The 10,892-nt window shown below is 34.6% G+C and overlaps 1 pseudogene across 1 annotated transcript; it reads right to left on the minus strand.

The window, feature by feature from the left end:
- Window positions 1-1,598: 1,598 nt before the first annotated feature.
- Window positions 1,599-3,016, minus strand: LOC147474673 (purine permease 3 pseudogene; annotated as a pseudogene). The gene has a single exon (XR_015208395.1). The product of XR_015208395.1 is annotated as a purine permease 3 pseudogene (transcript).
- Window positions 3,017-10,892: the final 7,876 nt, after the last annotated feature.

Genomic DNA, 10,892 nt, shown 5'->3' on the forward strand with positions numbered 1-10,892 from the left:
TCCCTCTTCAATTCTATGCATTCATACTTGAAGTGGCCATGGATACCACAATAATTGCACGACAAGTCTTTCTTAGGAGGTCTGCTCGCGCTCCTAGATTTTCTTTTGTCATCATCTCTAGAATGAGATGGTTTTCTACTTTTGCATCTCTCTTACTTTTCTGTAACAAGGATCTCTGAGTGACAGGAGCTATTCTATGCGTCCTTTCTTGTCTTCTCGTTGAGGTCTTCTAAAGTTTTCCACAGGCTGAAAGCTGTGGTCTTTTGGGATACAAGGCGGATTACATTGTTGTCAATCCGTTGTCTAATGCACCCAATCACTTTTTCATCAAGCGTCTTCCAATCGGCATCGGATACTGTATCCGGTTTTACTCCCCCATTCTTAATGGGTTGTGCCAGGTCCTCGCAATAGAGCAAGTCTTCCATCCTGGCTTTCCACATAGTGTAGTTACCTCTATTCAAATTTGTCATGCGAGTGTTCAAGGAATGGTCTATTTCTACAAGTTATTTAAACTCAAATCTTCTCTCAGGAATTTTGTCAAACACCTTTCGACCAAGATTTGGATAACACCCTAGGCTAATATAACCTGGCTCTGATACCACTTGTTGGGGTTTATACCAATACCAATCGATTCCCCACTATACAGATAACTTGTATTTGAACACAATTCAACTCCAGACAAATTCTAAATATCAACTACAACCTATGCTAACATGCCCAACTCGCTAAACAACTATTAACAACAGATAATAATGTAAAGCAGAATTAAACGCATACCACAACACAAAGATATACCGTGGTTCGGCCAATGGTGCCTACTTCCATAAGAGCTAGTTCTTTATAAAGTGGGAAGGAAGATTACAATCTCTCCTTTCAGTCTCTCACCTTACTAGATCACTCTTTATATTTTTCTGGGGTTGTCTCTCTCAGAAATGTTATCTCTCAATCTTGATAGCTTTCAAGATTGGGTTTTCTCTGACTTTTGTGATGCCTCTCGTGTGTTTTCTGGGTGTTAGGTTTTGCCAAAAACTCTAACTCTTATTGCAAACTCGCGGTCCACAATTTCTTCTGAAAATAGACTTTGGGCTACGGCAAGACCAAGTCGAAAAGCGGTCGTCTTACCGAAGGTACTGGATGGTCGATCAAGGCATTAGCGCAGGTCGCGCCTTGGGCAAGCCTATTCTGAGCGCGGGTCGCGCTCAGACTTCTCCAAGCAGAAATCAACTCCTTTTCTCTCCTCATGTGAGGGATAACGCCAACAAAAGCAACTTGCATATGACCGGAAGAATCGAAATACTCATATATGCCAATTTGTAAAAAAATCTAGAATTGCTCTGCAGCTATTGCCAAGTACCAATTAAGCCAAACCTTAATTTCTTTCGTGTCCAGAAGAAGAGAAATTGAGTGGAAGAGACTAAAAGTAAACTTTCCGGCCCATATTTGTATTTCATTGGTTTATCACTTGATCCAAACCAAAATCACCATCTTCTGTTCCTTATAATCGCAGGCGTATTACTAGTTATGAAATTAAACGAAAATTAAGAACAAAACATTACTTGTTATGTGTTATAGTACACTTCAAGAAAGGAGTTGAGATCTATGGAAAACTTATATTGTTTATTTGTAATTTATTGTCTCTATAATTGAGTTACAAAAAATACACTAGTCCAGTTCTTTACATTCTGTAGTATGTAAAATTGCAAGGAATGAAAAAAAATTTGTAAGGACATAATGTATCAACTGTCAGTGAGAAATCATCTGGCGGTCTCAACTTCTTTGGCTTTTTGAGTTTTGCTGTCCTTGTAGGCTCCATAGAAGAAAGAAGTGAAGCCCCAGATACTTAAAGCCAAGGCCATGCCCTTTTCACCTGTAAACTTCTCTTGGTACACAATCACAGCAGCAATCTGTGTGATAGGGAGAAGAGTTGCATTAACAACTCCCGCAAAGAGAGATGAGGTGCAAAATATGGTTCCCATGATTCCTAGAAACATTAGTTGCCAGACCACTGCACTTGATGCTAGCAACAAGTAGTATTTTGTTGGACCTAATCCAAATTTACTTGCTTCCCTTGGTATTGCTCCAATATCCTTGTTTATGAACATTCCAATGGTACAAAAGATGGTAGCAAACAAGGCCAAGAAAAACTGGAACTGCAATACAATGGAGTAAGTTATTGCCTTGGTGGCCTTGGCATAAGTGACTTCTGTAACAGGTAGCATAAATCCCAATAATCCTGCGGAGCCAATTGTAAGAATAAATCCCAACATGTATTCAGCGCCAGTGACGCCTGCTGGGCGATCACCAGCACTTCTTAACCCAAGAACAATTGCACCCAAAGTCATCAGAACAACTGCATTAATTGAGAACGGAGTGAACTTCTGGCGAGCGATGATGAAGGAAAAGAATGCTGTGAAAGCGAGTTGAGTAGCAAGGAGAAGTGAAGATGTTGACACAGGAAGGTAGGACAAGCCTAGTGTGTACATAAAATTGTCAAGTCCTGCAAAGACACCTATCACTGCAGCGCATAACAACAACTTGGGGGAAGCAAAGAACTTGGCACCAGGTGTGCGGCGTGAATAAAGGATCACAATGGGGATTGCGTGCATTGGGAATCCAACAGTTTGCAACCAAGCGGGTAGCCATTTTCGATTGCCACCATGGTTGAAGTAGAGCCTTATTAGTAATGGACCACCAATTGCGCCAGTGGCAGTGCATGCAATGTTAAGGAGTAGGAGCCACCATTTGGCTATGAACGACTTTTTGGAGTCGTCAGTGGAGAGTTTGGTCTGATGAGTTTCTTGGACACCATTCTCAATTTCCATGTTTGTTATTGCCATGTCTTTCTCTTCAAGCTACAATAAAAAGCTCTCTTCTTAGGTAGATCAAGCAATAAAAGAGAAAGATCAGGCTACTCGTTCTCTCTTACTCGGCTGCTTTTATTCTCTTGTATTATAGAATTGTTGAGGTGAGTGATATGAATTCCAACATTTCAGTTGCCTTTTTATATTATTAGAAGGTCACAATTATTCAAGCTGCCCTACGTAAGGTAATTGACACTTGAAATAATGAGGAAAAGACCAAAATAGTTTATTGGAAAATTACAAGTTAGTGGCCTTGCTTTGACAAATATATTAGTTTCTATCAATAATTCTTATCTCAGAGAGAATATTCTGTCACGTGCCGGTTGTTTCTTGAAGACCTTACATTATTCTCCATTTCTTTCTTTCCGCGAACTACTATATCGTTCAATGCAACACATGTTCAGCGTGGTGACTCTTATTAGTTATATCTCGTTTAAGAAAATCCTACTTTCGACCGCCGCCAATGGCTTCGAAGTTCTTGACTATTTGATTTTCATGCCAACTTTCAGAGTCAGCTACAACATGCACTAGGCAAGACCAGTTCAAGGAGCTCAATCATCAAGGACTTATGGTGTGGAGCTGTACTTGTACGTAAGTTGGAACCATGGTTATGGAAAGCAAGAAATCGTATATATCTATTATGATGACCTGACCTGTACTTCTCCTACGCCAAATCCAAGCTGAGCGTCATGATCGAGATAGATTCTTTGTATGGAAAAAGTTTTTTAAAGGCACTATGCACAACACGTACTACTATTGACTTGGCGGTGTTGAAGAAACTAGTAAAGATCAGTCTCAGGCCTCCTAGAGTACCAAACATAACAGAATGCAGGTGGTATTCCCCATCTTTGGATTTAGTTGATTTGAATACGGATGGAGCAGCACAAGAAAATCCTGGCGGACCAGCTGGTTCAAGTGCACTTTTGGGATTCTCAAGGTCATGATGTCGTAGAAGCTATAAGCAAAGGTCGGTAGCCAACTTCAAGCTACATGGTAGATTGCTCGCTGGGAAGTTGTGGAAGGAATGGAGTGGGCAGTGAGGCAAGGTTCGTTGCAGGGGCGGACCCAGGACTTCAACTCTCCCCGGACTAAAAGCCTAAAAGATGATAGCCGTGCCATTGTGTAAAATGATATACTTATTGACAGAACTACCGTGTTAAGAAAATGGAGCACATGCCATTGTGTTTGTTGGAAATAAGGCTGGATAAACGCCCACCAGGATAAAGATAAACCACTGGGATAAGGATAACCATCTGATATGGGATGAGTGTAGGACTCTATCCTATCTGATGTTAGATGAGTATAGGACTCTATCCTATCTGATGTTAGATGCTATCTGATATTAGATGAGTACTAGATTTTGGACCGGGCATCGGGATCTATTAAATATTTTGTGTGCTGAAAAGGCTTTACAAAATGTCTCATACAAATTTTCGAATCACAATATATTTTTATTAAAAATAAATAGAAATACGTTAATGACCAGCGATTATGGTGCATAAGTACTTGGAAACTAAGGGATCAAATTGAGATAGCCTCTCCACTTTGTGGTTTAGGATATTAATCCGTAATTTTCAAATATAATTATCTTAAACTCTATCTAGCTTGTATAATAATTTTCTTAGATTTATGGTGATTTAGCGACACATTTTCGAATAAGAATATATTTTTATTGAAAATAAACCGAAATACGTTAGTGAGCAACGATTATAGTGCATAAGTACTTGGAAACTAAGGGATCAAATTGAGATAGCCTCTTCACATTGTGGTTTAGAATATTAATCCGTAATTTTTAAATAAAATGATTTTAAACTCGATCTAGCTTGTATAATAGTTTTATTAGATTTATGGTGATTTAGCGGTAAATCATCACCATTCGGCTTACGTAATGTGTACAAATCACTAAAACAGATTGATTGTTTCCATATCCTCAAAGAATACACTACTCCCAATTGAAAAGATTTTTCACATGAACGTGTCCTACGAACGGGTGTCATTATATTAAATTATTCTAAAAAATATTAGCAACTATGCATAGCTATGAGATATGAAAATTATACTAATTACTCATTTAAATTTCTTGACCACTCTCTATAAAAAGGAAGCACCAAGCCTTAATAAAACTTATCGACTTCTTTTTATTGTTAGGTTTAATAATAGAAGTTTGATTGAAGCTTTGTGAGAATGTCCAATATGACGAAGATAATATTGAAGCTACTTGAATAGCAAGACATTCCCAATTACAATAAAAGAATTATAATAAACACTATTTAAAATGCAAAACTATATTTATTGAGACATTTATTCTCCCTACATATAATACAAATATATTTTAGGATTATTAGTTCAATGCATTTGCATCAAGTTTTTTATTTTCCATTAATTATTCTTTGAGGTTAGTTTAATGTAGTGCGTTGCATCCGGTTTCCAATTTCTCATTAATTATTCTTTGAGGTTAGTTCAATGCAATTGCATCAAGTTTCCAATTTCCCGTTAATTATTATTTGAGGTTAGTTTAGTGCAATTGCATCTACTTATTTATGATTTCCGTTAGTTATCCATTAAGGTTAATTGAAGCAGTTGCATCAAGTTTTCGATGTTTCATTAATTAGTCTTTGAGATTAGTTCATTGCATTTGCATCCGTGTTCCAATATCCAAGTTAATTACTCTTTGAGGTTAGTTCAATACATCCGCATCCGGGTTTGATTTCCGTTAATTGCTTTTCTAGGTTAGTTCGATAGTTTATAATTTGTTTGCATACATGTAAGAGTCTGTTTTTTTATAAACTCACTTTCGTTTTGGGTTCCTAATTACTCGTAATTGCTAATGTGAGAAGGCTAAAAAGTGGACATTTATGCTTTGAGGTCAAGTCTTGATGCAGTTACATCCGACTTCCGATTTCTAGTTAACTATTTTTTTAGATTATTTCAATGCATTTGCATCTAATTTCTAATTTCCCGTTAGTTAATTTCTTATTTTAGTTTAATGCAGTTGCATCCAGTTTTGGTTTTCTGTTAATTATTTTTTGAGGTTAGTTCAATGCAGTTGCATCCAATTTTAGATTTTATGTTAATTGTTCTTTGAGGTTAGTTCAATGCATTTGTATCAAGTTTTTGATTTCTTGTTAATTATTTTTTGAAGTTAGTTCAATACAGTTACATCAAATTTATAATTTACCGTTAATTATTCATTTAGGTTAGTTCAGTGCAGTTTCATCCATTTTTCAATGTTTCATTAATTAGTCTTTGAGATTAGTTCATTGCATTTAGATCTAGTTTCGATTTCACGTTAATAACTCTTTAAGGTTAGTCCAATACATCGCAGATCTAGTTTCTAATTATTTGAGGTTAGTTCGATACAATTATATTCGGTTTTCGATTTCCGCTAACTATTCTTTAAAGTTATTTCAATGCATTTGCATTTAGTTTCCGATTTCCCACCAATTATTCTATGAGGTTAGTTCAATGCGGTTGCATTCTTTTTGATTTTATGTTAATTATTTTTTGAATTAAGTTCAATACATTTGCATCCAATTTTCGGTTTCCCATTAATTATTATTTGAGTTTTTTTTGATGTATTTGCATACCATTTCGATTTTCCGTTAAATATTTTTCAAAGATTTGCATCCAATTTATAATTTCCGTTAGTTATTCTCTGTTATTAGTTTAATGCAATTTGCATAAAGTTTCGATTTCCATTAATTACTCATTAAGCTCGGTTATGTATTTGAATCCAGTTTTGATTTTCTTATAATTATCCAATGTGGTGTGTAATACAAACTTCTACTGATCCATCTGTAGTGTCCTTGCAAATATGACATAAAAAATAAATTATGTTTAATTTACTATGTGGGATCATCGAAGATTATCCAGTTCCCGATTTCCAGTTAATTATTCTTTAAATTATGCATGACTCATTATGTGAAATCTTCAAAGATTATCTACAAACGGGTGCTGTTATATTAATTATTCTAAAAAATATTTGCAAATATATAAAACTATTATATATTGATATTATATTGATCACTCAACCAAATTTTTTATAACGTGAAAATCTCACTCTCCATTAAAAAAAACATAACTCGCCTTTGATAAAACCCTTCAACTTCATTTTGTTGTTTAATAATAGAAGTTTGATTGAAGTTTAATGAGATTGTCTAATAAGAAAAAGTTAATATATATTGAAGCTACTCGAATAGCAAGGAGTTCTCAATCATACGGAAAGACATAATATAAACATCATTTTAAATGCAAAACTATACTTATCGAGATATTCCCATAACATATAACCCAACTATATTTTGAGGTTAGTTCAATGCATTTGCATACAGTTTCTGATTTTCCATTATTTATATTTTGAGGTTAGTTCAATGCATTTGCATACAGTTTCTGATTTTTCATTATTTATATTTTGAGGTTAGTTCAATGCAGTTGCATCCAATTTTCTATTCCCGTTATTTATTTTTTGAGATCAGTTCAATACAATTGCATCCAGTTTCTGATTTCTCGTTAATTATTCTTTTCGGTTAGTTCAATACATTTGCTTCCAATTTCCTATTAATTGTTCTTTGAGGTTAGTTCAATGCATTTGCATCCAGTTTCTGATTTTTCGTTAATTATTCTGTGAGATTAGTTTAATGCATTTGCATCCAGTTTCCAACTTTTCGTTTATTATTTTGATAAAGTTGCATTTGCATATAGTTTCTGATTTTCTGTTAATTATTGTTTGAGGTTAGTTCAATGAATTTGTAACCAGTTTCCGATTTCCCGTTAATTATTTCTTGAGGTTTTGCATCTAGTGTATTTTTTGAGATTAGTTCAATGCAATTGCATCCGGTTTTCGATTTCTCGATAATTATTTTTTAAGATTAGTTCCACGCACTTGCATTATGTTTCCAATTTATAATTAATTTTTCTTTGAGGTTAGTTTAATGCAGTTGCATCTAGTTTCCGATTTCTCGTTAATTTAATCTTTGAAGGTTAGCTCAATGCATTTGCATCCAGTTTTCGATTTTCCGACAATTATTTTTTGATGTTAGTTTGATGCATTTGCATCCAAGTTTTGATTTTCCATTAATTATTATTTGAGGTTAGTTTCATGCAATTGTATCCATATTTAGATTTTCTATTAATTACTTTTTAAGATTTGTTTAATGATTGCATTTACATTCAGTTTCCGATTTTTCGTTAAATATTATTTGAGGTTAGTTCGATATATTTGTATCCAGTTTTCGGTTCCCCATTAATTGTTTTTTGACGTTAGTTTTATTCAGTATTATACATATTTTTAAATATTTGTCATTATTGTTTTGCCGTTATTATTATTATTATTATTATTTTCTATTATATATTTTGTGATGTTATTTTTTGTATAATTATTTTTAACTATGTTTTGATGCTGTGTTAAGGATATATTTGAAATAAGTCAGTGCTTTATCATAGACACTAAAATTGTATGATTTGTAATAGAGAATTAGTTTTTACAAATCACCTATTTTTTAGCAATTTTTTTTATTTGATCAAATATATAAGAATTGGAACACTAAAAGTGTTTGATTCGTAATAGGAAATTATTTTCTACAAATTATTTATTTTTTAGCATTTTTTTTATTTGATCAAATATATAAAAATTGGAAATACACTCAAACTCTCCAAATATAAGAATTAGAAATACACTCAAACTCTCCAAAGAGGTTCTATGTACGTGGAATTATAGGCTATTAGAAAATACTATATTTCATATTGCCATATATGATAGAGAAAAGGCTAACTCTCATATTAGAGTGCCACATAGGAGAGAGAAAATCCTCTTTTAAAGGTCTCTGCTTTAGTATATAGATAGTAGATAGGACTCTATCCTATCCAATATTGAGGAGGTGGGAGAACTCTATAAATAGACCCCCCACCCCCCACCCCTCACATATTCATCATCCCAAAAACAACAAGAAAAGCTCTCTCTCTCCTTTAATGGTGGCCTCCAACATTTTCTAAAGAAGAAGCCAGTAATTTGTGGAGATTCCATAGGTGGTAACCTCCCTAGCCATTGTCAGTTCTTGGTTCTTGGTTCATGAACAAAGGTTGCTTCCCGTTCGTAGTTAGAACTTGACTTCAACAATGTTGAGAAGAAGAAGATCTTGAGTGTGCCAAGAACATCATCTTCTCCTGTAGTTTAAAGCTTGGAACTTCAAATTGAAAGCTGTGACCAAGGTACGATCTTCTGTTTCCGCTGCGCTATTTCATACATGTGATATAGTCTAATTATACATATCGTAGGAATCATGTATGAGATATCTGTATAAACCCTATATTGGAATCGAGCCAGGTTTTCCATGGTTTGCATGTTTTTGTTTGTAGTTTTGATCTTGTGATCTACATTTTTTTTGGAAAACTGTTTTTTTTTCAAAATCTTTTAATTAATTTTTAAATAATTAGGTTGTTTAAAATTAATTAGAAATTGCTTAATTTTTTTTTTGCAAAATAAATTATTTATGGGAAATAATTTGTGAAAATTTTTTTTAAGAAATTTTTTTTCCTTAGAAATTTTTACATGGAAATTTATTTCTGAGATTATTTGTCTAGAAATTTTAGGATTTTTTCACATATATTTTTCCACGATTAAAAATTGACATTAGGATGTTTATTTTTACCATTCAGTAATTATTTGAATTTGGATTTTTACTATTGCATGTATATAAAATTGTCTGTTTTCTATCAACGGTCATATGAAAACTAAGACACAATGCCTAAGTCGCATAGACCCGAGACTTGTAGGAAAACTGAACCAGATCTTGGGAGACTGGCTTCCAAGAAACGCATGACTGCAAAACAATATAGGAGAGCTTAGAAGCGTACTGTCTTGAAATCTGATAAGATAGAGACAGAGCCACCATCACCAGAATATACACCAAAGAGCCCCAGTCCTATTCAGGATAGGAATGAGGCTCGACCACTTAAATCTCTCCTACATCGATTATGGGACGATGTTAAGGAACCAAATCCATATGATGTGTCATCAGGGTTTATTTTCCCACCTCACGGGGAAACAGAGGAAGTGGCTAGTAATTTTCAAATAGCTGATAGTGACTATGAGGATGAGGATGACTCCCCTGGGCACCCAGGACGTTTCTATGTTCATGGTTGACTGGCTCTGTTTAGTTCCACATTGATTTTTGAAAGATAGAAAACTTCTTTTTTGTAGAAACAATTTTATTAAATGGAAATTTAAGTAGTAGATTTTTTGCATATTCTATGTTATTGATAGTCAAATGCATTGATTTTATTTAATGGCTAGAATCATGCTAGTAGATTATCATGATCATCTCATATGTGAAAATGTGGATTACTTAGATTTATTTTAAGAGATGATTCTTATTCGTAGTATCTTATTTTTGGAATTCAAACTTGATAGAATGGCACCCGATGGAAAATCCCCGTTCACGATGCTACCGAAAAGGACTTGTTAAACGATAAAATTACGAACTTTGGTCTAGGAAAGTTAGGCTAATGCGGCGCAGATAGGAAGGTCATTGACGTAATAACCGGAGACAAGAGCAGAACCATTTGAAGGATTAACACAAGCCGCTTATCTTTAAGCCACTTAAAAGTACAATGAGTATACAAGCAAAGATAATGTTGCCCGAATTGCCATACTTGGCACCATGAGGAATGACTTCATGATGCGGTATGATGGCCTTGGATCGGCTAAAGAGCTATGGGAAGCAGTAAAGGCGGACCTTGGGGTAATGCGACTACTTGCATACGGAGGAGGCTACAAATGAGCTTTGACAAATTTATCAAGCTGCCCCATACCTCTATGACACAACATTGTACAGTGATGAGGAACATGGTTGCTGAGTTAGCCCAAGCAGGACAGGTCCTGTCAAATGAACAACAAATTCAAGCTGTCATTAGGTCTTTACCTAAAACTTGGGAACAATTTCGACTTATCTTGACGCATGACGACAGTATCACAAACTTTGCACAGGTGCAAAGGAAATGTGAGGTTGAGGAACAAAGGCTTCTCAATGAAAA

Source organism: Coptis chinensis, chromosome 9, assembly GCF_015680905.1.
Source record: "Coptis chinensis isolate HL-2020 chromosome 9, ASM1568090v1, whole genome shotgun sequence".
In the NCBI taxonomy this organism is placed as follows: Eukaryota; Viridiplantae; Streptophyta; class Magnoliopsida; order Ranunculales; family Ranunculaceae; genus Coptis; species Coptis chinensis.